The sequence below is a fragment of the Dermacentor albipictus genome, unplaced genomic scaffold (genome assembly GCF_038994185.2).
Source record: "Dermacentor albipictus isolate Rhodes 1998 colony unplaced genomic scaffold, USDA_Dalb.pri_finalv2 scaffold_38, whole genome shotgun sequence".
In the NCBI taxonomy this organism is placed as follows: Eukaryota; Metazoa; Arthropoda; class Arachnida; order Ixodida; family Ixodidae; genus Dermacentor; species Dermacentor albipictus.
The window spans coordinates 697,691-720,874 of record NW_027225592.1 but is presented as its reverse complement, the minus strand read 5'-3'; the positions used below and the strand labels follow the sequence as shown (position 1 = coordinate 720,874).

The following is a 23,184-nucleotide window of genomic DNA, read 5'->3' as shown; positions in this document are numbered from 1 at the left end:
TTAACGACTGCGGTTGGTCGTAATGGTGGAAAGTATACCGCAGGATTACACACTTGGTTTCTGCCATGTAAATTTAATGCTGTTCTTTTCGCTTCTTGAAAATATACAAGTTTTTTATGCGAATATTTTGACTAACTAACCAAACATTGCCTAGCCATATTTTAGCTAATTGCCTTGAAAAAATCTTTAGCTCGGGGCTTCTTCTAAATACATGGGAAAGGAGAAATCGTTTTTCTCGCCAACCACGGCACCAAATTTGATGAGATTTGTTGCATGTAAAAGAACAGTTTAGAATCTAGTGGCTGTTTAAACACTTTTTTATTTAGGCTGTTGATACTTCATTAAATATTTCGAAATCGAAAATTTTTGAAAAACAATACCATCACCTTTCCAACCAAATAACGCATCTATGAAAAGCTATATCGCCAATCGTTAAACCGCATCAAATAATACTTCTAGAGTGGACGAAATAGAAATATTACGCATGGATCTTATATACATCACTGATGTGAGTACTACTTTTGGAAGCACTTTGCAACTGATGTAACATATTCTGGGCAGAGATCAATTATTATATCAAGTTTGTCCACTTTGGATGCTATAACGGATGCAGTTCACAGAACTGCGATATTTGTTTCTGGTGCACAGTTACAAAATTGTAAACTTCCTCGTTATCTACATTTCTTAGGCTTACCAATTTCCGACAATTTTAATTGAAACAATCGGACCCTAAATCAATATTCCGCTTCAGACAGTCTCTAGAAGTGTTTTCTCAAGTACAGCAAGTATTATTAAAGTACGCCCGAGCTTTATCTTGGAATGCAGTTTCTGCGTTTTAAAGGTATTTGGATAGGTGGCATTGAAGTTGGGCTTGAGCTAAGTGTTCCTCCTAAGGCACATATTGCAATTTAGAAATCGTAACCCGTGAAACTGCAAGGTGCATCCACATGGAAATAACTATGGCGCACTTTTTGAGACATGCGCCGTCAAACTTGCGGTAAACATGCACTTCACTCACATATTTAACCAACCGCCGCATTAAAGGGCACTGAAGCGCATTTCAGCGCAAAAGTAACTGGGCAGCCTATATATTTCTTCTCAAAGTTCGGGAAATACTTTGAAACTGGGGTCATCCTGAGAACTTCTAAGTGGATCCGCCTTGCAGACACCTTTGCTACAATTCACAAATTGCAATATCAACTATAAGGTAATGGTTCAAAAGTTAATCAGTGATTTGTGTTAATTTTACAGTTGTACATTACGATTTCTGGTGTCAATAACGCCCTCCTCTTTGAGCAGTTCAACTGAGGGATTAGAATTGTGCTATCTGCCACATGTGATTTTTAAAATTTAGTAAATTTCTTCGCATAAACATGCAGTGTAAAGACCATGGAGCCCAACTAGAATTCGCAGACTCTTCGTGTAGCCTGCACGCCCATCCAATACTCATCCACCGTGGTGGCTTAGGGGCTATGGTGTTGGGCTGCTAACCACGAAGTCGCGGCATCAAATCTCGGCTACAGCGACTGCGTTTCGATGGGGGCGAAATGAAAAAACGCCCCTGTCCCATACATTGAGGGCACGCGAAAGGTCCAATGGTGGTCAACATAAATACGTAGTTTTCCAGAACAGCATGCTTCATAATCAAATCGTGGTTTTGGCACCTAAAACGCCAAAATTCAACTGAATTCCAGTACTCTGCAAGAAATGCGCAGCTAGTTCTGGAATAGTGGCACGTGCCACCCTATAATGATATAATTATTTTATTATTTATATAATAAATGAATAAATAAGATTTATTATAATATAAATTATATTAAATTAATTAGCCCGTCCGGTTTCTTTATATAATGAAGTTTTTCTACTAATACTAGTTTTATTTATTCTAATTTTAATTACAATACAACAGTTTTCTTTCTGGAGTTCAAAGCGAAATCACGTACCACTGACATGGACCGTATAGGCCACGTTTTTTACTGTGCCTTTAACAAGTTCAAAAAATTGTAGTGCTTCTGTGGATAATTTTGTGTAAACCTCGAAGCAGTTGTTTGCCTGTGCCTGCACTAACTGCTAACAATTTCCACACTTTCTTATTGAAAGCTGTCCGTGACAAGAACTACCTTCCAACCGATGACTTGCACTGCTCAGAATTATTTAGGTTGAAATATATGATAACAAGAGCAGTCGCTGGCCGTCGTCTCATGCCACATACCTGGGGCCTTTGAGTAGGGCATAAATATGAAACAAGTGTCCTTTTTCAGCTTTTCGTCTGACCCGCCGTGGTGGCTTAGCGGTTATATGGCATGGCGCTGCTAAACACAGGGGCGCGGAATCAAATCCCAGCCGCGGCGGCCGCATTTGGATTGGGGCGAAATGCAAAAAAGCTTGTGGTGCCGTGACGTTAAACATCCCCAGATGGTCAAAATTAATTAAGAGTGGCCCACTAGCAAAGCTTCACAATCAGATCGTGGTTTTGGCACGCAAAACCTGAAATGTTTATTGTTTAAAAAAATGATATATTTTTTCAAGTTTTTATTCAGCAAGTATAATCAATGCAGGCCTAATTGCCACTCGATCACTCGCTTGTCGCTACATAGCAGAGGCACAGAAGTTCAGGCAGGTTTGCGGGCTCCCGGTTAGGCAATTCGCGCATGCGCAACTGCGCTTGAACTCGCCGGCTACGCGCAGGGAAGCGCGAGAGACGTTCTGTTAACGCATCCTATGTTTTTCTAATATAGGCTCCTTGTTTATTCAACGGCTTCTCGTTCGGCACATCTTCATTTCACTCACGTGTCGAGCACATTTACGATGGCTGAGTAGAACAAACTTTTCTGTGGCAAACGAGTCTGATGGAACAGGTACGATCTTAAACAAACTGTGGAATCACTTGAACTTTGCTCCCTAACACGACTGCCTTATGTTTGAGGGCGCTCTTATAAAAATATTACCAGGTCTAAAACGAGCAATACGTTCAATGTGCAGGCGATGTTTTATAATTAGAATTCACTACAATATTGTGTGTGTTACTAGTAATGTGTAATAAATTAAGTGTGAGACTGTATAAAGTAAGGGTCGGACACGTGTCGGAAAAAAAGGAAGCTTTCAATTCCTGATGCCGGCCCTGTTCATCCTTGTTACATCCGAGATCTGTTCATGCTTGCTTTTGCGTGTGTGGTACCGTGCTTGTTATTTCAATTTATAATCGAATGTTTAATGCAGTTTATGCAGCCGACAAAAACTACGAACCTCACTGCATGTAGTTGTCTAATACTTTGCCATAACTATCGATGGTTCGCCTTTTGGGCGAAACTTCGACTTTCTTGCCGATTTATTTCATTTTTTCCTTCGCTTGCGTTTCGTGCCCACGTATCTTGAGTGTATACTGTATTTTGTTTTGTTTTTTTGCCTCGACAGTAAACTTCAGATTTGCGAGTCCAGTGTATGTTCGGTCGGTTTTTTGCTCTCTCGTTCCTGTCTGCGCGCCCTGTTCTCCCCAATGATGAAGTTACAGAAACCCGCCCAAGTGTCAAGCTTTATTTTCCATTTGCAATTTATTGACATATATAACGCTCATGTAACTGCAGCGTTCTCCAACATATGTGAACAAAAGTGTTTAGAACTTGGATTTTGCTCGAGTCTAGGACTTCGCGAAAGTATCTTTAACCCTGTCGATGACGAGCCTTTAAGTGGCACCATTGTAGCTATCATCACCGGCACTGCAGCAGCGAGCCTCATTACTACCGTCTTGCCTCTAGTTGGCTATTGCCTCACACGGTGTGCGTACCTGAGGCGCCAGTTTTTCGCTCTGCAGCTATTATTGTACCGCGCCGTCGCACACCAGATAAAGCAATGCCGGCTGCAGCAGGAACCCTTTCTATGAAGCCGATGACCCGCGTGTCATCTGCACGGTGTGCTGCTTCGGTCATGGGTGTCTTGTACTTCTCAGAACTTTTATTTTTACTCACAGCGACGCGGCATCCGCCAAGCTGAAGTCATGTTATCGGCAGAGGAAACGAACGCTGCCATAACCATTAACCGAGCAGGCGCTGGCAATGCCGTTCGTTTCTCTCCGTGACTCTGCGGCACGGCGCATCGGTCTCATCGGCCACAGAACCTGATAAAAGGTGCGTCACTTATTGCCTGCCATCTACTGCTTCGCTAAGTAGGTCCATGCTATAACGATGTGGATAAACGCCGTGTTGCTGTGCCTGCACAGGAGAAGCGCTAATGAGAAAGCGACGTGCTGATATAAATCGGGCTTCGCGTTCTGCGTAAGTATCGAGTCGGAACAGTCGTTACCGGCCTACGGTGTAAGTAAATTGTTATACGTTGAACATACCTTGTCGGCGTGCTGATCTTGCTCCGCAGTAAAAATCTCCAATCTAATAAATCCTCTGTTCCGTTTGTTGCACTGTGCACAGAGAGAACTATTCAAGCGAAGCTTTCCCCTCCCTCTATGCCGGTGTTGGCTGCAGGATGTTGTTGTCTTGCTTAATATAGAGCTCGGGCCTCTGGGCATGTGACACAGGGTTTCTGCCGGACTAGGCTAGTTGCGATGGGTCACTGGATAGGTGTGACGAGGCATGCGGTACTGGGTATGTGATCATTCTTGGTCAATATCCCAGCATAAGCATGTGCCACTATTTAGGTGACTCTTCTCGATAGCCCAGTTTCGATGGCATTGCGCTACAGAGCTCAAGGTCACGGGATCAAATCCCGGCCGCGGCAGCCGAATTCTGATGGGCACGAAATGCGAAAATTCTCGGGTATACTTTGGTTCTGGCGCACTTTAAGGAACACCAGGTGGTCAAAGTAATCCAGAGTTCTCCACTACTACGTGCCTGAAAATCAGATCGTGACTATGGCACATGAGACCATTGAATTTAATTTTAACTGTGTAGGTGCCCGAATAGACAAGCAGAACAAGAGGCAAGAAGTGAAGAAGTCGGCAACACAAATTTGAACAAGTCAGCTGCAGACAAGTGAATAAGTCGGCATTAAAGGCAGCAGAGTGTGGAGGAAAACGCGAACGCAACAGATTGGGACCAGACCGCGTATTCAGCGAAGATCGTTGAGCAACACGGAAGTGAAGAAGTCAACAGCAGAACATGGAAAAACGGGAGCACAAAGAAGTGAAGTGGGAAACCAAAGCAGCTCATCTTCAGCAAATCTACGCGGTCGGTAATCTTACTCTGTCGCGAAGTAAATGTTCTGATTATTATTTGCAAACATGAAATATTGCAGCAGGTTGCTGGAGTTGAGTGATCATCGTGTAATAAAGACCATGTAATAGCACGAATACACGCTGCAGTTCATAGTCCGTTTGACAGAAATGACACAATAAAGTATGTACGAAGCATTTTTGCGTGATTTTCTCTTAGCTCAATGCCTATTCGTCTTGTCCGATCATGAAACGCACTTTAGGTGATGAAGCGAAGGCAGTACACGAGCACCTGCAATGACTGCGATACTCGAACAATGATCTCAGCAATGATGTGCCCCTTCACCTGTTTCTCCAGTTCACCAATCATCATTATCCACGCAGTGAAATATTGAAGCCTACCAGTACAAACTCCCATCAACATTAAGACGCAAAATGCTCGCCACCTTCTGAGAAAACAATGCTGTACTAGAAATCCGAATACCAATTCTGAGGGGCTGCGCCGCATGGGGCAGATTCCAGGAATTTAAATAATAAGCACTAACCTTTAACTGCGAATCCGCGTGAAATAATGGCGCCTGGCAGAAGAGAACAGACTAAAAAAATTTTGTGCACTAGGAATAGTTTTGCAAACTAGAAAAAAAAAAGCAGCACCATATCGTGTAATATGAAAGCGCAGTTCGGAGAAGCTTATACAAAAAGAACGTGCAGCCACTAGCCACGACGCAGACCTCTTAACATGTTGTTACGTAGGAAGACGCAGACGAAAAGCTATATAAAGGGTATACTTACAAGGAAATACGGCGCACTTGGCCAAGAAGCAACAGCCCGAGCTAACCTCTAATCGTCGTCGTCGTCTTCACACTGCTCGCCTCTTCGTGATCGCAAATACTGTCTAAGGATCGCAAATACTAAGGACCACCTGGGGGGCGAGAGTAGACAGTGTAAGTAGACCGGGTCGGGGAACTCCAGCGACTGACAGTGCCGATAAATGTGCCCGATTCGATGGCAGTGAAAACAAATGGGCTTGTCGTCAGCAGTGCGCCATTCAGATGGTTTGTGGAAACGTGGTGGGTAAGAAGATGCGGGACGGGGCGGAAGAAGCCGGGTGGGTATCAGGGCAATGGGCCGAGCAGACGGTGTGAAGACCTATGTCTTCGTACTCCTAGCGGACAACTGCCTGGATCAGGAAAACCGTGACTGCAGGTGCGTTGGTGGGGCTGGAGTCGAAGGCCGCCGGATAAGCTGCCTCGATCTCACGCCGGACGATCCTGGTAACATCGCCAATGTTGTTGGGTCGAGGAGCGTTGGCACAGGAAGATGTCGCTGGGGTGTTGGGCAGACGGGCAAACTGCTGGTCAATACGTCGGCTTTTAGCGAGTTCCAGGCGGCGGCATTCTTCTATAACGGCATCCACTGTCGCCACATGGTTGAAAACGAGCAAGTTGAAGGCGTCATGGGCAATGCCTTTGAGGATGTGGGAAACGTTGTCTGACTCAGTCATGTGTGCGTCAACTTTGCGGCAGAGAGTCAAGACGTCCAGAATGTACATGACATAGGGCTCTGTTGACGCCTGCACACGGCCGGAAAGCGCCTTCTGCGCGGCAAGTTGGTGACCGTAGGGGTTGCCGAACAAGTCTCGCAGCTTTTGCTTAAGCGATTCTCAACTGGTGAGCTCATCTTCGTGCGTCCGAAACCAAACTCGAGGTGTGCCACCAAGGTAAAAGAATACGTTGGCGACCATGATAGTAGGGTCCCACCGGTTATTGTGGCTGACGTGTTCGTACAGGCTGATCTAGTCCTCGAGGTCTTCCCCATCTTTGGCCGAGAGTACGCCAGGATCACGGGGAGCGGGGAGAGTGATGTACGTTGTCGAGGTGGCAGAAGGTGTCGGAGCCGGCGGAGTCGCCGGGAACCATGAAGGAAGGCTCGACGTACCGTCCACTGCGAAGCTCCGTGAAGAGGTACTGGGAACGTCCACCTCCACCAGATATGTTACGTAGGAAGACGCAGACGAAAAGCTATATACCAGTATATTAACAAGGAAATACGCCGCACTTGGCCAAGAGGCAACAGCCCACGCTAGCCTCTAATTGTTGTCGTCGTCTTCACACTGGTGGCCTTTTCGTGATCGTAAATACTGTTCCGTAGCAATATTTTCCTGCAAAACCTTACACATACATCTCCGCTGTATAACTACAAGCTCATTTTATGCGAACACGGCATCAATGCGCACGATGTATAATGCGTAAAGAATGCGGGACGCACCGAATAAATTGTCATGATGCGTAATGCGCAACGAAATAAAAAAAATTTAATTGCAACTACTGCCAAGTAACACTAGCTTTGTCATTGACTAATGTGCTTATTGAATTTAACTTCTTCGATTCGACGATGGGCATAATACGCGGAAGACTGAAAACAACTAGTTTTCGGAATATGCACGAATGGTTAGCAATATGAATATTAGGCTACTCATCAACGGCGACCCTGCAAATGACAACTCTTTGTTAAACAGGCAAAATGCACAAGTAATGACGACGGCAGTGACCCCATCTCTTTTTAGAATCAAAGTATAGTTTGATCAAAGTATATAGTACTAGCTGAACGTAGTTATCTGCTAATGCTCCTAAATCAGGCCTCCAGAGGCGCGAACAAATCAAGACGGCAGTGGCTGCAGTATCCTAAAGAGGACTGCAAGCAGTTGCTGCCCTCCATAATAACGTATTTCAGCAGGTTTCCAAACATGAATAATATTCTGTGGAAGTACTTTCCAAGAACATCAAGAAGTGAACTGTTTTCAGAAGTGCTCAAAGAGGCACCATTTGCCACCTATCGCCATACCATAAACATCAGAAAAATGTTAGCGCAGAAAAAAAGAAAGAAAAATTCAGTGCCATTCCACTCTGTGAAGGTGGATGACCAGCAAAGCTGTGTATGTGGGCCCCTTAATTGCGAACTGTCCATTGCCGTGCGTCGAACGCCGTATGCCCATAAATGGATGGCGAGGCGTGACTAGTCGCTCCTCCACGATGTTGAGTCTCGGACGATGATGAGGCAGCGGTGGTATACATAGCGTCTATTGTTTCAGAATGTGGCCCGACACCTTTTACTAACGAATCCCGGCACGTAGGACAGACACGCACCTCACCGCACTCCGAGGACACAGACTGCTTCGCCGTAGCCAAGGCGATCGTGCGTTGGTCAATGTCCCGCAGGGCAGTGATGGTTGTCAGGTCACTCGAGAAGCCACAAGCGGTCACACACGCACACAGGGCACAGAAAATTGTTTCCCCACAAACTCCCTCTGAAACATGGCCGTTGCTCCTGTGAAATGTTCCAAGTTTGCGGGATCGGGGCTACATGGACGGTTCGTATTTCTTTCCGCCGCGTGGTTCTTGCGGGTAGCACGCTTACGCGACCGCCACCACAGGAGAGCGGAAGGAAAGGAGGGTGGTGAGAACGTAGACGTGGTTGACGCGGGCCAACGTGTGGAATCTGTTTTTACTAGCTTAATATCTGATACGGGCTGTACTTGGAGCTAAGATATTAAACTTATTTTTGCAAGTTGGTGGAGTGCTTGAAGCCTGCTTCAGCTCCGCCGCGGGTCGGCCCGGTACTGCACTATTTTCGGGATAGGCTCACGTATGGGGAGAAATTCTCAATCTACACGGCTCGATAGACGCACGCAATTTTTTCCCGAACCTAGTCATAACACAGCTTCGCTGTAAAACTGACATTAAAAGTACTCTTTACAGAGGGCCATCTTCCCGACCCAGGTGTACTACCTACAAGCGCGTTTAAAGTGACGAAAACTTAAGTGACTGCAAATCATTATGGGCACAAAATTACCTCCAGCTACACCTGTTCTAGCCCTAACATGATTTATATGCTAGCATGTTCGTTTGGCACCCAAAATATATGCACGAAAAATGACACGCAGTCAATGTTACTTTAACAGTTTATGGCATGGATCAAGTCAAGAAATGTCCCAAAGTTGTCGATGAACAATTTAGCCCCCTACAAGTCACAACGCTGGCGTAATTAAACTGCAAAATGTGGATAGAAACTTTCGTTCTTCCAGAAACATAAAATAAAAAGTCATATTTCATTCAATTTCAATGCGCTTCAACCAACGGCTATGAACGTTTCAAAGGAAGCTGTGTAATCTATTCGGTATATAGTTGATTAGAATGTAAATAGCGACCCTTCAATTCTTGAAGTCCTACATTTGGTCAGAGCAGAGCTAGTCAGGTCCCTCATTCGTCTATATTTCTTTTTTTACAAACCAGGCGTTTTATTCACTTGTCTCATATAATTTATTATCGTTCTTTTCGTCTTCCTGCGGTGGATGCCTGTGTCATAGAAAGTGAGAACGCCCGGAAATAGTGAAACGGTAAAAAAAACTAGATAAGTGCTCGGGTGAGTCAGAAAAAAAGAAGGCACGGGTTCTATTCGTGTATTATTCAGAGCTCCCTGGAATCTCGTAAATAATCCCTCAGCAACCAGCACAAATTTACAATGAAAAATACATTTCGTGCCGCAGGCGGTGGCACCCAGCGAATTGTCTTCAGTGTTCCTGCCCTAGCCGGCTTTCGTTCATATTTTGATCACGCTAGATATGTTTGGTCACTCATTTAACATGATATATAATCACGAAAATACGTAAATGAACGGCGAAGCCGAGGCAGTTCACGGGTAAATCGGTGAGAACATTCCAAAGGATTTTTTGACTACAAAAAAATGGGCGGGCGATACCGTTAGAAGACTAGCGCCCAATGCCGTAGGGCTCTCTGCCGTCGTTTCCCTTAGCCCCCTACTTGCCTCCATCTACTGATTTCGGCTTTAACGTTTTATCAGTTTCAGGTTAAAGAAGCTGCGTCATGTGTTTCGCTGCGTCGCTCAAAGACCGCGCCGCACCCTGTGTCAAGGGCGACACTGCTTTTGGTAAGGTGTCGATGAGCCTAAACGAAGTGGAGTTTACCACACGTGTTTATTCGTAAACCGGAGCGTGAACAATTGTACCAGGGAAACCATTAAAGCCATGGTGATCAGATAGGTAGCGCTTGTCGGAGAATGCCATACCTCTCTCCATCAAACAGAAAAACTGATTACCTAAAGTAAGTATGGGCACTGTTGGTGCGCATACGACGTCAGGTGTATAAGTACGTTTTTTTCCCTCGAAAAAAAAAATTATTTGAAATGTGTCCCGTGCCCCTTCTTGTGTCCATGTTTTATCAACGCTACCTGAAGTGTTAAGTTGAAAGTGAGAGATTCAAAGGCAGTATACTAGTTAGGTACAATGCTGAGCTATAAAATTGTATCGAACGACCAGTAATAAAATTAGAAAGTAGACCTTAAGCGAAAGTTCATGAAAAGCGACCTGTTGTTCGAATCGAAGCCAGATCTCTATGTCTGAAAACATGAATTTGGAGAAAATTTTTCGATGCCAACAATTAGTGTATTGCGCGTGCAAATGATGCAGTAGCTGTAGAGCGTACAGTGTGGAAATGTCGCAGCAACCATCAAGGAATAAGAATGGCAGCATAGAGTCACAGTGTTCGATGTCTTGTTTTATCAAGGAAAGTCACGGAAACAGGAGTGAATTTGCTGTGCAGGCTAGTAAGAGATCGCTGGAATACTTCTGGCGCAAACAAAAGGAAGCCACGCAAGGAAGCGTTGTGTGGCAATATAGTTCAAATAATTCACTTTAGCGCAAAAATCTGTTCCAAATAATAAGGCTGAGTATACACAACAATTAAATAAAGAACTGGGTGAGTACTTTCATTAGGCAGATTGAGAAATGATGCTAACATTATTGTGAACATAATCATCAATGTCATCATTCCCACTAGCGTCAGTTACACTCTTCAGATTACGCCTGAAAGGGAGATCAGAAAGCCATTCACAGGGGGTGGGTGTGGGAAAGGAAACGAATACTGAGCGTCGCCTGTGCGAATGTTATTAGGACATAATAGACAGCTTTAGAATAGCGTTTGTTGCCTTACATACGTTAAACGTAAGCACCTTTGCGGGACGTTACGGTGCATGTCCTTTCAATTCCTTTAGTTTACCCTACGGAAACACAAACATAAAGAAACCGTTATAAAACAGGACGCCGTATGGTGCCTCGTGCCAAACGTATCCAAGCCAGGACGGTCCATTAGCAACCATCCTGCTGCTGCTATGCGGACGCGTCGCGTTAGGCGTACGGGTGCCAGAATCGCCGAATGATCTCAGAAAATGGTCGTGCTATGCGCTCATAACCAACCTTTCAGGTGAGTTTAGAGAAAGCGAAAGCTCATTACAATTACTGGCTATCAACGCGAGTGAGATTGTAGCCATCATGAGAATTGACGCTGAAGCGGCAGCCATGGGTGCCGCCATGTTGAAAAACGCTATTTCTTAGCGTCCCTAAACATTACGAGCGTTAAACTTGCCAAATAACGTACGTTATCATAGCGCGCGTAAACTGCCGAACCCCAATAACGTTCCGAGCATGCGCAGTGAGGACGACCTATTTATTTACGCACGTAATGCTTTTACGTTCTGTTGCAAACGCTGAACTAAAACTGTCTATTTATATAGAAGTCGCTGTATTCTTCTAGTTGAGAAATGCAATCCCAGACCTTGTTTTGTTCTCACCAGCTTTGATTTGTTTTTGGTCATTGAAGCTGCAATGTCTACGTCGTCTCCGAATTTCCCTGCTGCGTGCAATCATTCGCAGTTTCCATTTCGCAGCATTCTAACCCCTTGTAGCACCGCGTGTATAAATATTACGAAACTGTGCTGCCGGCTTTAAAACGTGTCTGCTGAGTTTGGATAGCGCAATTTGCACGCTACGCAAAAAGATCGTATTGAATAATTCAGCGACAACTCAGCAGTTTGTGGGTAGGACTGTCAGTTGCGCCTGGCATTGGTGTGGGTTCGAGGTCACGCAGAACTAGAGAGGAATTTCTTTTTTTGTTTCGTCGCTTGGGGAACTATAGGTTGCTTTTGATTTTGATTGATGTTCTGCTGATACTTGCTGACTTTATTAAAATTCATACGGCTTTCATTATATTTCGTATTCTGTATGAAAACAGCGCATAAAGAACAGGATAACCAGTGAGACTGAAAAATTGTTTTACTGCGCAGGATAATTAAGGCTGAGCGCCATCATGCATGACTGGACGACATCACTGTCCGTAATGTATATCCCATAAAGCCTGCTTTAATTCCTTCTATACAAATTGAAAAAAGGGGCAAACAAAGATTTACAATATCTCCAGTTTTAACAACAACCGCAACTATATCAATAAAATAAACGAGAAAGGAATCCCTTACAAACCATTGCTGAAAGACTTAACAACATCAAATCATTTGATATGCAGTTCAGTTCGTGTGCTCTGAAAAACACAAACATTTTGGCATAAAATGCCTCTGCCACCTTTGAGGCCATACGTCCATATCATTACTGCAGCTTTATTGACAATAAACACACCGTCCTAGGAAGATTTGAGCGAAAGACACTGAGTCCGCGAATAAGGCAAACTACTTGAGCGGGTAAATGGAACTAGAATTTACTGAAATAAAAAAAAAGTTGAACGGAATCGATCACACGAGAATTGTCAAAGTAAATTGGCCCCTTCCCGGTAGACATGCAGAGATATTCTGGTGGGGAGGCTAGTCTTATTCGCTAAATTTACCGGTTTATGCTATAAGATTTGTGCGTGCTTTGACGTTGCAGACTCAATGAATTGGACAGACAGCCTTACGGGCCAAATGGAAGAGAGAGAGAGAGAGCTAGGGAAAGCTCCAGTTTAATATAACAGCGGAACTGCGTACATACCTAATCACTAAATTGCGTACAAGTCTAAACGTGAACTATCTAGAGGCTTCCTAGGTATACTTTGTGGCGCAAAATACATTTCTTGAAAAGGGACAGAAGAAAAGAAGACAGTGGAGCGCCATTTGGCGCTTCACTGTCTTTCTCTCTTCTGTTTCTTTTCAAGAAATGTATTTTGCCCCACAAGGTATACCTAGGAAATACAAGCACCAACTTGCCCAAGAAACAGTTCTTTTGGAATATCTAGAGGCTTTTTTTACAAACAAAAAAGGAGAAAAATTTGATCGGCACCTTCGTACCCGTCTGGGATGCGGTACCTCGGTAATGCTTATGAGGCACTGCCCCTACAGCGGCGTGCCTCATAAGCAGATCGTAATATTGGCACGTAAGGCTTCGGAAATTCATTTAATCATTTTGCTCGCTCGGTTTCTGCAACATTTTTGTTCCGATCCCACTATCAAGAAGCGACACCACAGGGAAACTTTCTCTCCCGGCTCGAACTATGACGCACACTGTCTGGTCGTCTCCTAGTCCCTCAAAGTGTCACCTGGATAAACTGGATGCTTCTATTTTAAACTGCAACTGACTCGACGAATTTCTCGCTCCGATGCGACATCGTTATGCCTCCTCTGGATTGAAGTGGCCTTTAGAGAAGCTTAGTGGTTCTGCATTGAAAAGCATGACGGTCTTGTGTGCGGCTCTTGCGAGACCGAAGAAACAATTGAACACCTCCCGTGCCGGGGCTCTTGTTACGACGTTCAGCGCCGCCCTCTCCGCAGAGAAGTTAAAAGATTGGTCTCAAAGACGCTATCAAAAGCGAAACTCGTTTGACCGTGGCCGTGTGCGCCAAAGAAAGGAACGTGGCGGTTGCTACCTTACCTGTAGTTGACAGATCTTTGGGAGCTTTTTCGGACATGGAGCGTGCCCTCAAGTGTGCGTGCAGCTAGAGCTCTCTCGTTTCCGTTCTTCCTCTCTCTTTCTCACCTCTATCTCCCTTCACCAACGAAGAGTAGCAAACCGAACGTACGTGTGGTTAACATCCTTGCCATTTTGTTGCTTCTTTCTGTTTTGTTCTTTCCTTCTAGCGATTGCAAATCCTATGTGCTGTGGCGTTTGAACCCCCGGCAAAGATTTGTCAGCTGAATAAAACAATTAGAATACACGAGCCTTGTACGTGTGTTCTTTGCGACTGCAATGTTTGCCTGGCAGATCCTTGACCCCACAATGCACCAACTGGCAAGACAAGTACTCCCACACTGCCAGTTATGGCGTCTTACATTTATTTTCTCACTAGCAATATAGCAAGCTCAACCTCACTGGTTGCCGCCTAGTTCGTGCACAAACATGATTGCATTTTATCCATGAATAAATTGCATTCACATTTGTGTAGGAACTGCGTCTCCCACTTTTAAACACCGAAATGATAATTCTTCTTCAAAGCAATAACATACACGTACACGTAAAAGTTAGTGCTCTGAAAAAGACGGGGAATTTCGGTGCGTAAAAGTAAAATTTTCTGCTCCCACGGATCAAAGGAAACAACAAAGTAAGCAGCTTCAACTGTACAGTGCATGAAATTCTCCATATGACTCTTATAAGCGAGAACAATTACGCCTGCTCGAACAACGCGTTCAACATTATTAGTACTTTGTATGCGCCATTCATATAAAGGAATATAAAATGCTGTAGTTTCATTCCAGGCTTGGCGCGTTCATGTTTTTCTGAAGCACAAGAATGACACCGAATTACTTTTTCGCTCCTGAGCAAAACTTCAATCTCTTGAGAAGGCGCATACCCTGAAGTAGTTATTGATGAGAGCCAGTTCTTCACCTTTGTACTGGGGAAAAGCAAAAAAAAAGAAAGATTAAGGAATACATTAAACAAAACAGATCGAACATGCGCCAAGCTTCGAAATGTCCCTTCTGTCCAAGACTGGACGACGGTAAGGAGGGCCGATGTTATTCGCCTGCGCTTGACAGATGTCTTGCCATCGATCTGTTTATCCTAAAGGGATACTGCGGGTTTCGTGATTCAGAGCAATTTCATTGGCCGGAGTCACAGAATATTACAGTTTTTCCGGAAGGCCACTATTTCTCGGCGTTTTCACAGCAAGAATCTTTCGTTTTTATTTTTTGCGAGTTGCAAGTCGCGTGAAATTGTGAAAGTCCGTTTTAGGCCCCGTGTATCTAGATGTTCACCGGAAATGGCATTTAAAATCCGGTTCTGCGTGTGGTGAAGCTGAAGGAGTATTAGATGGAAATTCTGCACAATAAAAACACTTACGATGGGCTTCTTTTCTGGTCTACAAAAAAGAAGAGCGGGAGCGGTGAAACTGGCTGATTTTACCGTTAGGTCTCCTAAGAACCATCGAGCATTATGCGGCAACACAGCTATAACACTGGCAGCTGATTTTTTTTTCTGTGAAAAGCCCCCATCTTGGTCCAGTATCGGCTTCCCCAGCCCACGGACCTCCAAGGGCCCATCTCTGATCCCTCCGCTGTTTCTTCGGTGCCATAAGGATTCTGCAAGGTAAATATACCTGGTAGCGAAGCTTCCATAGGAGCCCATACGTTCAAAACATGTCACTTCATTTGCGATTCATGGGGCTTAGCGCCATCTGTATGTGGAAGGAACGCTTCCGATGAAAGAAAAAATAATGTGACGCCATATCCGTTAAAAACAGAAGTGACATCATTTCGTGGCCTGCCTTTAAAACTATATATTCAGATGCCCCGCCATTCGACTTATTGGGCGTTTCGAGCTTTGAGCGCGGAAAGCGATGCAGGAAAAAGGCCAGCCGTACGGTTGTCGAAATCGCGGCCCCGCACAGAAAATATTTGCTTTGGAGGCCGTCAAAAGCTTTAGGTGTAGAGTGCTGGTCCTATCGTCGGACACCAAGCCCGTCGGCCAGCGCAGTCGCACGAAAACAACAATTATCTGGCGGTCGTAACTCACGACTTTTGACTGAACAGATTAAGAAGCGATGGTGCTACCCGCGTCCCAAATTCAGACAAACTTCGACAAGCAAGAAAGCACAAACTGTGAGGGGGGCGTATTTCAACATGTGAACTTTACAGGCGCGCCTTTCTGCCCATTTCAAGACGTGCATTGCATTGCAAGTGGTAGTGGCGTAAATGCCCCCTGTAACGATGGGTGCTGAAAAGAAATGTATTTATTATAATAATACAATTATATAAACTTGTATTACCTTACCTCGTCACGAATATATAAAATTGACCAGAAATTTTATTTTCGTCGAATGAATCCAAGTCTCGCTTGAATTAGAAATACCCTTTCTTTCCCAATGTTTGTTGCCTGCAAACATAGTTGCGCTTCAATCGCTGCTCGCATAGCCACCCTTGCACCATAGCCACCACACTTTGTACTGAACCGCTTTTCGCTTGAAGCTTCGCGACCTATTTAGATCGACTTTGGATTCTGCGCACCGCACTTAATTTTAAGCTCAGGTGCCCTCCTGAAGCGTTCGTCTGCCGAAACTAGTTTCGCATTCTAAATCTTCGAACTTCAGATATGCATAGCGGTGGAACTCTTATCGGTGGAGCTCTTAGCGGCTCTTATCTCATGACGGTGCAAATGTATGCTGCTGGCTGAGCGTTGCCAAAGCGATAAGGCGTCTAAGGCCACGAAAAAAAAAAAGACGAAAGCAGCATTTTGGTACTGCTTGAAAGAAGGAAAGGGCGAAGCACGTGGAAACGATGAAAGGTGATGTAGGCTGCTACAATTTTTCCTTTGTACAAGGTGGTCCTTAATGAAAGGAAAGACACGAGCGCGAGGCCTGTGCTCTGCGGAGGCTGCTTAGAGCGCCAGCAACAGGCAGCAAGGGGAAGCGCGTCCGCTTGTAGCGTCATCTATTGGCGGTCAGAATAAGCAGAGAGGGTTGATAGGCAAGCGGCTCCTTGCCTATCAGCCAGGTGGATGCGCAACCGGCAGGGCCTGCAACGTAGCGTCTGCTGCTAGTAAACCTCACTCGGTAGGCTAGCGCACTGGAAATGTAGAACGACCAACATATGCCCACTAGTTAATAAGCACTCCCAGAGAATTCTAATGCTTAAGCATTCTTTGGCGAGTACCGCAACAAGATTTGTCCGCCACGCGAAAAGTGTAATGCCTTTTATGTACAGAAAAATGCGTAATGTCCGAAGTCACGATGTTCAATCATTATAATAGCGCAAATGTTTATGGCTGGTAGCTTTATAAGCGATAAGGAACAATTGAAAAAAATTGATTACAGAAGGTAACCATAGACATACATTGGGTCCACAGAAAATGCATGGGGAAGCCTATAGTAGGGATGGCCAAACTTGAAATTTAGGGGTAGGTTTATGGGCACTTTGACAACTCCAGCAGAGTTTGTGCGTACTTTTTTTTTTCAGTATGGAGCTCTGGCTTCCCACTCAACCTATAGCCTGAATAAACATCACCTGATTCGGAGTGGTTTAGGAGAGAAGTGCACTCAGCTGAAACTTTACCTTAGGTAAATAAACGCAATCATTTGGTTAATTAATTATTCAGGCTGTTATTTTTATAATGCCGCCATTTGCTAAATTACTTATTTAATTAGCCTTCGTTAAAGTTATGCTGGAGACGTCTGTATCTATAATTATTAATTCGGATTACTTAAGCAGGTCTAACTCATCTCGACTTACCCTTAGTTATTCTTGATTAGGCTCCATTGATTTAACCTTAGTAACAATTGATTAGTGTAATAATTTACCATGGATTTTAATTAGCCTCACTATTCCTAATAACCCTCAAATAATCGCCGTTACGCTTCACTAATATTATCGTACAGAATCTTATTAGTCTTTATTAACCTTAAATACACTTATACGTCTCTGTGCTGACTATATGTAGTCAATCATAAATCTCGGTAGTCATACGTAGTCATAAGGCCTTTTCATATACACCTCCATAGGACCTCACGCATATTTATGCACGCAGTGCATCGTGTCACGCGCTACAGACAAGCAGACAGACTGACAGATTCCGATGGAAGTAGCCCTGGAATGCTTGCGCTTTGATATAGGTACGCCGGGAGTACCTAATAACTACCGGGCGTAGGTTGGCGCTTCCACGTTTCCAGGGCGCTTGCGTACCCAACGCGGATTACTAGCAGCAGACATTGCGCAGCAGGCCCCGCTCTTTACGCAATAGTCATGCGAGGGGCGGGGTGGGGGGGGGAGGGGGTTGAGCGTTCAAGCTAATTCTAGCAGCCGCTTGCCTATCGGCCATGCCTGGTTATTCTGGCCACCAATAGATGACGCGAACGTGCTTCTCCTCGCTGCCATTTGCTGGCGCTCTATGCAGCCTCCGCAGAGCGCTGGCCCCGCGCTCGCGTGTACCCTTTCAAAAAGGACCACCCTGTACACAGATGACCTTGTAGTAGTTTTCGAAATGAACGATGATGCTACAACTTTAAACCTTAGTGCTCGAATAACAGCGGATAAATCACATGGGGACAAAACTAACTAATGGTATAAAAAGAACCTTGGCTATATTCAAGAAAGATTGACCATGGGCGCGATCGGAGATATTTTGTTCGCTGCGCGTTCTGTTCAGTTGCTGCAACGCCACAAAGTTGCAGTATGCAAAATTTGTGACAGCGGGGCAGAGAGAGCAGCCAATCAGGAAGCGGTGACCTCCCCGGAAGTTTACTTCCGTCGTTTGTCGTCTGCTTGCAAGCAGTATACTACAAAACCAAATGTTTCTCGTCTTCCAAATGAATTAAATCTTTATCTAAAAAAAATGTATTTTTCTTCTCAAGTCCAAACACGTTTTCAAATAGTAGTACGTGTGACTACTGCAATTTATAACTACAAGGTTCTTTGCGTCGTCCCTAGGTGGTGTCGCGCACAGCGAGAAGGAAAAAGAAAAAAAAACGACGGGAAGAGTGGCGCACTTTTCAAGAGGCAACGACAACATCCCAGTGGCTCGCTGGCACCGATGATGTTGTCGATTTCTCTGTGCAACCAACGAATTATTTGTTTCGAGAAAGAAAAACGACGCCGGAATTCATTTTCTGTCATTTCTTCAAACGCGTTTCGCAAACGTGCCATTCTGCAGCCGCAAAGGCCGCCTGTTGGATCCAATCCAATCCACCAGACGCGCCATGCGAAGCCGTATGATCGCTCCAAACTTCTCAACTCCCGTCGCGGTCGGACGAAATGCTCGGTGGGCGGATGATTGACAGGAGCGTGTCGTCATTTTGACGTCACCAAAAACGGGGCGGCGCCCCGCGGCTGGCGACGTCGGCGCGGAGTAGGCCAATCGCGCGCGCCGGTAACCGAACGAACGCGCCGAACAACGATCTCCGATCGCACCCCATGTCTTCTCTAGACGATGGCTCTTTTCCTTCTCACACTTACTGTCTACCAGACGTTCTTTTGGGATCTCGTACCCCGCACGTGCGCTTCACTTTGTGGCCGCAGTATCGGGCGGCCGCGTCTGGCTTCTCACTTGTGCACCGTGACCGGCGCTCATTCCCTGAGACAGTGCGTCCGAAGGCTGTTCCAGTTTACCGGATGTAGATCATACCTTATGTACCTCGTTTTAACGAATCCCAGCGAACTGCAATATATCCAATGCTCCACAGGCCCCGTATCACAGCGTGCTATCTACAGCGAAGCTATTTGGCTGTGACCAACGTTCAGCAGCAGATATGGCTTACTTTAGTCCTGAAAGTGCGGACAAGGTTTTGGCTCTAGGTGCGTCAAGTGGACATAGGCACGCAGTTGATCTATTTCAACGCTAGCATCCAGGTACGCATCCGTGCTCAATCCGCGTGCAAATGAAATGCTAAAACATACTGACTTTTACGAAGAAACGACATAAATCTTCAATCCTGGTCGAGGACGTGTAGACAGATATTCTGTAAAAGTTTCTTCAGACCCTCATGGAAGTGTTCGTAGTGTGGCAGCTGAAGCTGGAGTGCCAAAGTCTTTAGTGCGGAGAGTGCTTAAGAAGAGGCAATTTCATCCGTACCACGTGCAGCCGACTCAGATGTACGAGCGCATTGATTACCAAAATCGAAAGGACTTTGCAAACTGGCTTTTAACCAAGTCGGAAGAGGACCCAGGCTTTGTCAACAAAATACTGTGGACCGTTGAAGTTACCTTCTCACGTAATGCCCAAGGGAACATCGACGACTCTCACTATTGGAGCGACGAAAATCCTCACTGGGTTTTGAAGACACATCACCATATCATCATCATCATCATCATCATCATCATCATCATCATCATCATCATCATCATCATCATCAGCCTGGTTACGCCCACTGCAGGGCAAAGGCCTCTCCCATATTTCTCCAACAACCCCGGTCATGTACTAATTGTGGCCATGCCGTCCCTGCAAACTTCTTAATCTCATCCGCCCACCTAACTTTCTGCCGTCCCCCGCTACGCTTCCCTTCCCTTGGAATCCAGTCCGTAACCCTTAATGACCATCGGTTATCTTCCCTCCTCATTACATGTCCTGCCCAAGCCCATTTCTTTTTCTTGATTTCAACTAAGATGTCATTAACTCGCGTTTGTTCCCTCACCCAATCTGCTCTTTTCTTATCCCTTAACGTTACACCTATCATTCTTCTTTCCATAGCTCGTTGCGTCGTCCTCAATTTGAGTAGAACCCTTTTCGTAAGCCTCCAGGTTTCTGCCCCGTAGGTGAGTACTGGTAAGACACAGCTATTGTACACTTTTCTCTTGAGGGATAATGGCAACCTGCTGTTCATGATCTGAGAATGCCTGCTAAATGCACCCCAGCCCATTCTTATTCTTCTGATTATTTCTGTCTCATGATCCGGATCCGCAGTAACTACCTGCCCTAAGTAGATGTATTCCCTTACGACTTCCAGTGCCTCGCTGCCTATTGTAAACTGCTGTTCTCTTCCGAGACTGTTAAACATTACTTTAGTTTTCTGCAGATTAATTTTTAGACCCACTCTTCTGCTTTGCCTCTCCAGGTCAGTGAGCATGCATTGCAGTTGGTCCCCTGAGTTACTAAGCAAGGCAATATCATCAGCGAATCGCAAGTTACTAAGGTATTCTCCATTAGCTTTTATCCCCATTTCTTCCCAATCCAGGTCTCGGAATACCTCCTGTAAACACGCTGTGAATAGCATTGGAGAGATCGTATCTCCCTGCCTGACGCCTTTCTTTATTGGGATTTTGTTGCTTTCTTTATGGAGGACTATGGTGGCTGTGGAGCCGCTATAGATATTTTTCAGTATTTTTACATATGGCTCGTCTACACCCTGATTCCGTAATGCCTCCATGACTGCTGAGGTTTCGACAGAATCAAATGCTTTCTCGTAATCAATGAAAGCTATATATAAGGGTTGGTTATATTCCGCACATTTCTCTATCACCTGATTGATAGTGTGAATATGATCTATTGTTGAGTAGCCTTTACGGAATCCTGCCTGGTCCTTTGCTTGACAGAAGTCTAAGGTGTTCCTGATTCTATTTGCGATTACCTTAGTAAATAGTTTGTAGGCAACGGACAGTAAGCTGATTGGTCTATAATTTTTCAAGTCTTTGGCGTCCCCTTTCTTATGGATTAGGATTATGTTAGCATTTTTCCAAGATTCGGGTACGGTCGAAGTCATGAGGCATTGCGTATACAGGGTGGCCAGTTTCTCTAGAACAATCTGCCCACCATCCTTCAACAAATCTGCTGTTACCTGATCCTCCCCAGCTGCCTTCCCCCTTTGCATATCTCTCAAGGCTTTCTTCACTTCTTCCGGCGTTACCTGTGGGATTTCGAATTCCTCTAGACTATTTTCTCTTCGATTATTGTCATGGGTGGCACAGGTACTGTACAAATCTCTATAGAACTCCTCAGCCACTTGTACTATCTCATCCATATTAGTAATGATCTTGCCGGCTTTGTCTCTTAAGGCACACATCTGATTCTTGCCAATTCCTAGTTTCTTCTTCACTGTTTTTAGGCTTCCTCCGTTCCTGAGAGCATGTTCAATTCTATCCATATTATACTTCCTTATGTCAGCTGTCTTACGCTTGTTGATTAACTTCGAAAGTTCTGCCAGTTCTATTCTTGCTGTAGGGTTAGAGGCTTTCATACATTGGCGTTTCTTGATCAGATCTTTCGTCTCCTGCGATAGTTTACTGGTATCCTGCCTAACGGAGTTACCACCGACTTCCATTGCACACTCCTTAATGATGTCCACAAGATTGCCGTTCATTGCTTCAACACTAAGGTCCTCTTCCTGAGTTAAAGCCAAATACCTGTTCTGTAGCTTGATCTGGAATTGTTCTATTTTCCCCCTTACCGCTAACTCATTGATCGGCTTCTTATGTACCAGTTTCTTCCGTTCCCTTCTCAGGTCTAGGCTAATTCTAGTTCTTACCATCCTGTGGTCACTGCAGCGCACCTTGCCGAGCACGTCCACATCTTTTATGATGCCAGGGTTAGCGCAGAGTATGAAGTCTATTTCATTTCTAGTCTCACCATTCGGGCTCCTCCACGTCCACTTTCGGCTATCCCGTTTGCGGAAGAAGGTATTCATTATCCTCATATTATTCTGTTCCGCAAATTCTACCAATAACTCCCCCCTGATATTCCTAGTGCCTATGCCATATTCCCCCACTGCCTTGTCTCCAGCCTGCTTTTTGCCTACCTTGGCATTAAAGTCACCCATTAGTATAGTGTATTTAGTTTTCACTCTACCCATCGCCGATTCCATGTCTTCATAGAAGCTTTCGACTTCCTGGTCATCATGACTGGATGTAGGGGCTTAGACCTGTACAATCTTCATTTTGTACCTCTTATTAAGTTTCACAACAAGACCTGCCACCCTCTCGTTAATGCTATAGAATTCCTCTATGTTACCAGCTATATTCTTATTAATCAGGAATCCGACGCCTAGCTCCCTTCTCTCTTCTAAGCCCCGGTAGCACAGGACGTGCCCGCTTTTTAGCACTGTATATGCTTCTTTTGGCCTCCTAACTTCGCTCAGCCCTATTATATCCCATTTACTGCCCTCTAATTCCTCCAATAGCACTGCTATACTCGCCTCACTAGATAACGTTCTAGCGTTAAACGTTGCCAGGTTCATATTCCAATGGCGGCCTGTCCGGAGCCAGTGATTCTTAGCACCCTCTGCAGCGTCGCAGGTCTGACATCACCATATCAGTGGTCCAATTATATGTGGTGT

The 23,184-nt window shown here is 45.0% G+C and overlaps 1 protein-coding gene, 1 long non-coding RNA gene and 1 pseudogene across 2 annotated transcripts in view; 2 read left to right on the top strand and 1 right to left on the bottom strand.

Moving 5' to 3' along the window:
- Window positions 1-23,184, bottom strand: part of LOC135916919 (tachykinin-like peptides receptor 86C) — a 386,707-nt gene that overhangs the window by 279,687 nt on the left and 83,836 nt on the right. The window lies entirely within an intron of this gene.
- LOC135916921 (uncharacterized) overlaps window positions 1-23,184 on the top strand; it is a 52,251-nt gene that overhangs the window by 21,457 nt on the left and 7,610 nt on the right. Inside the window, exon 3 of the long non-coding RNA XR_010569105.2 lies at window positions 3,968-4,124. This is a non-coding gene — a long non-coding RNA (uncharacterized lncRNA). The remainder of the gene's footprint in view (window positions 1-3,967; window positions 4,125-23,184) is intronic.
- On the top strand, window positions 8,632-8,811 carry LOC135916954 (U2 spliceosomal RNA; annotated as a pseudogene).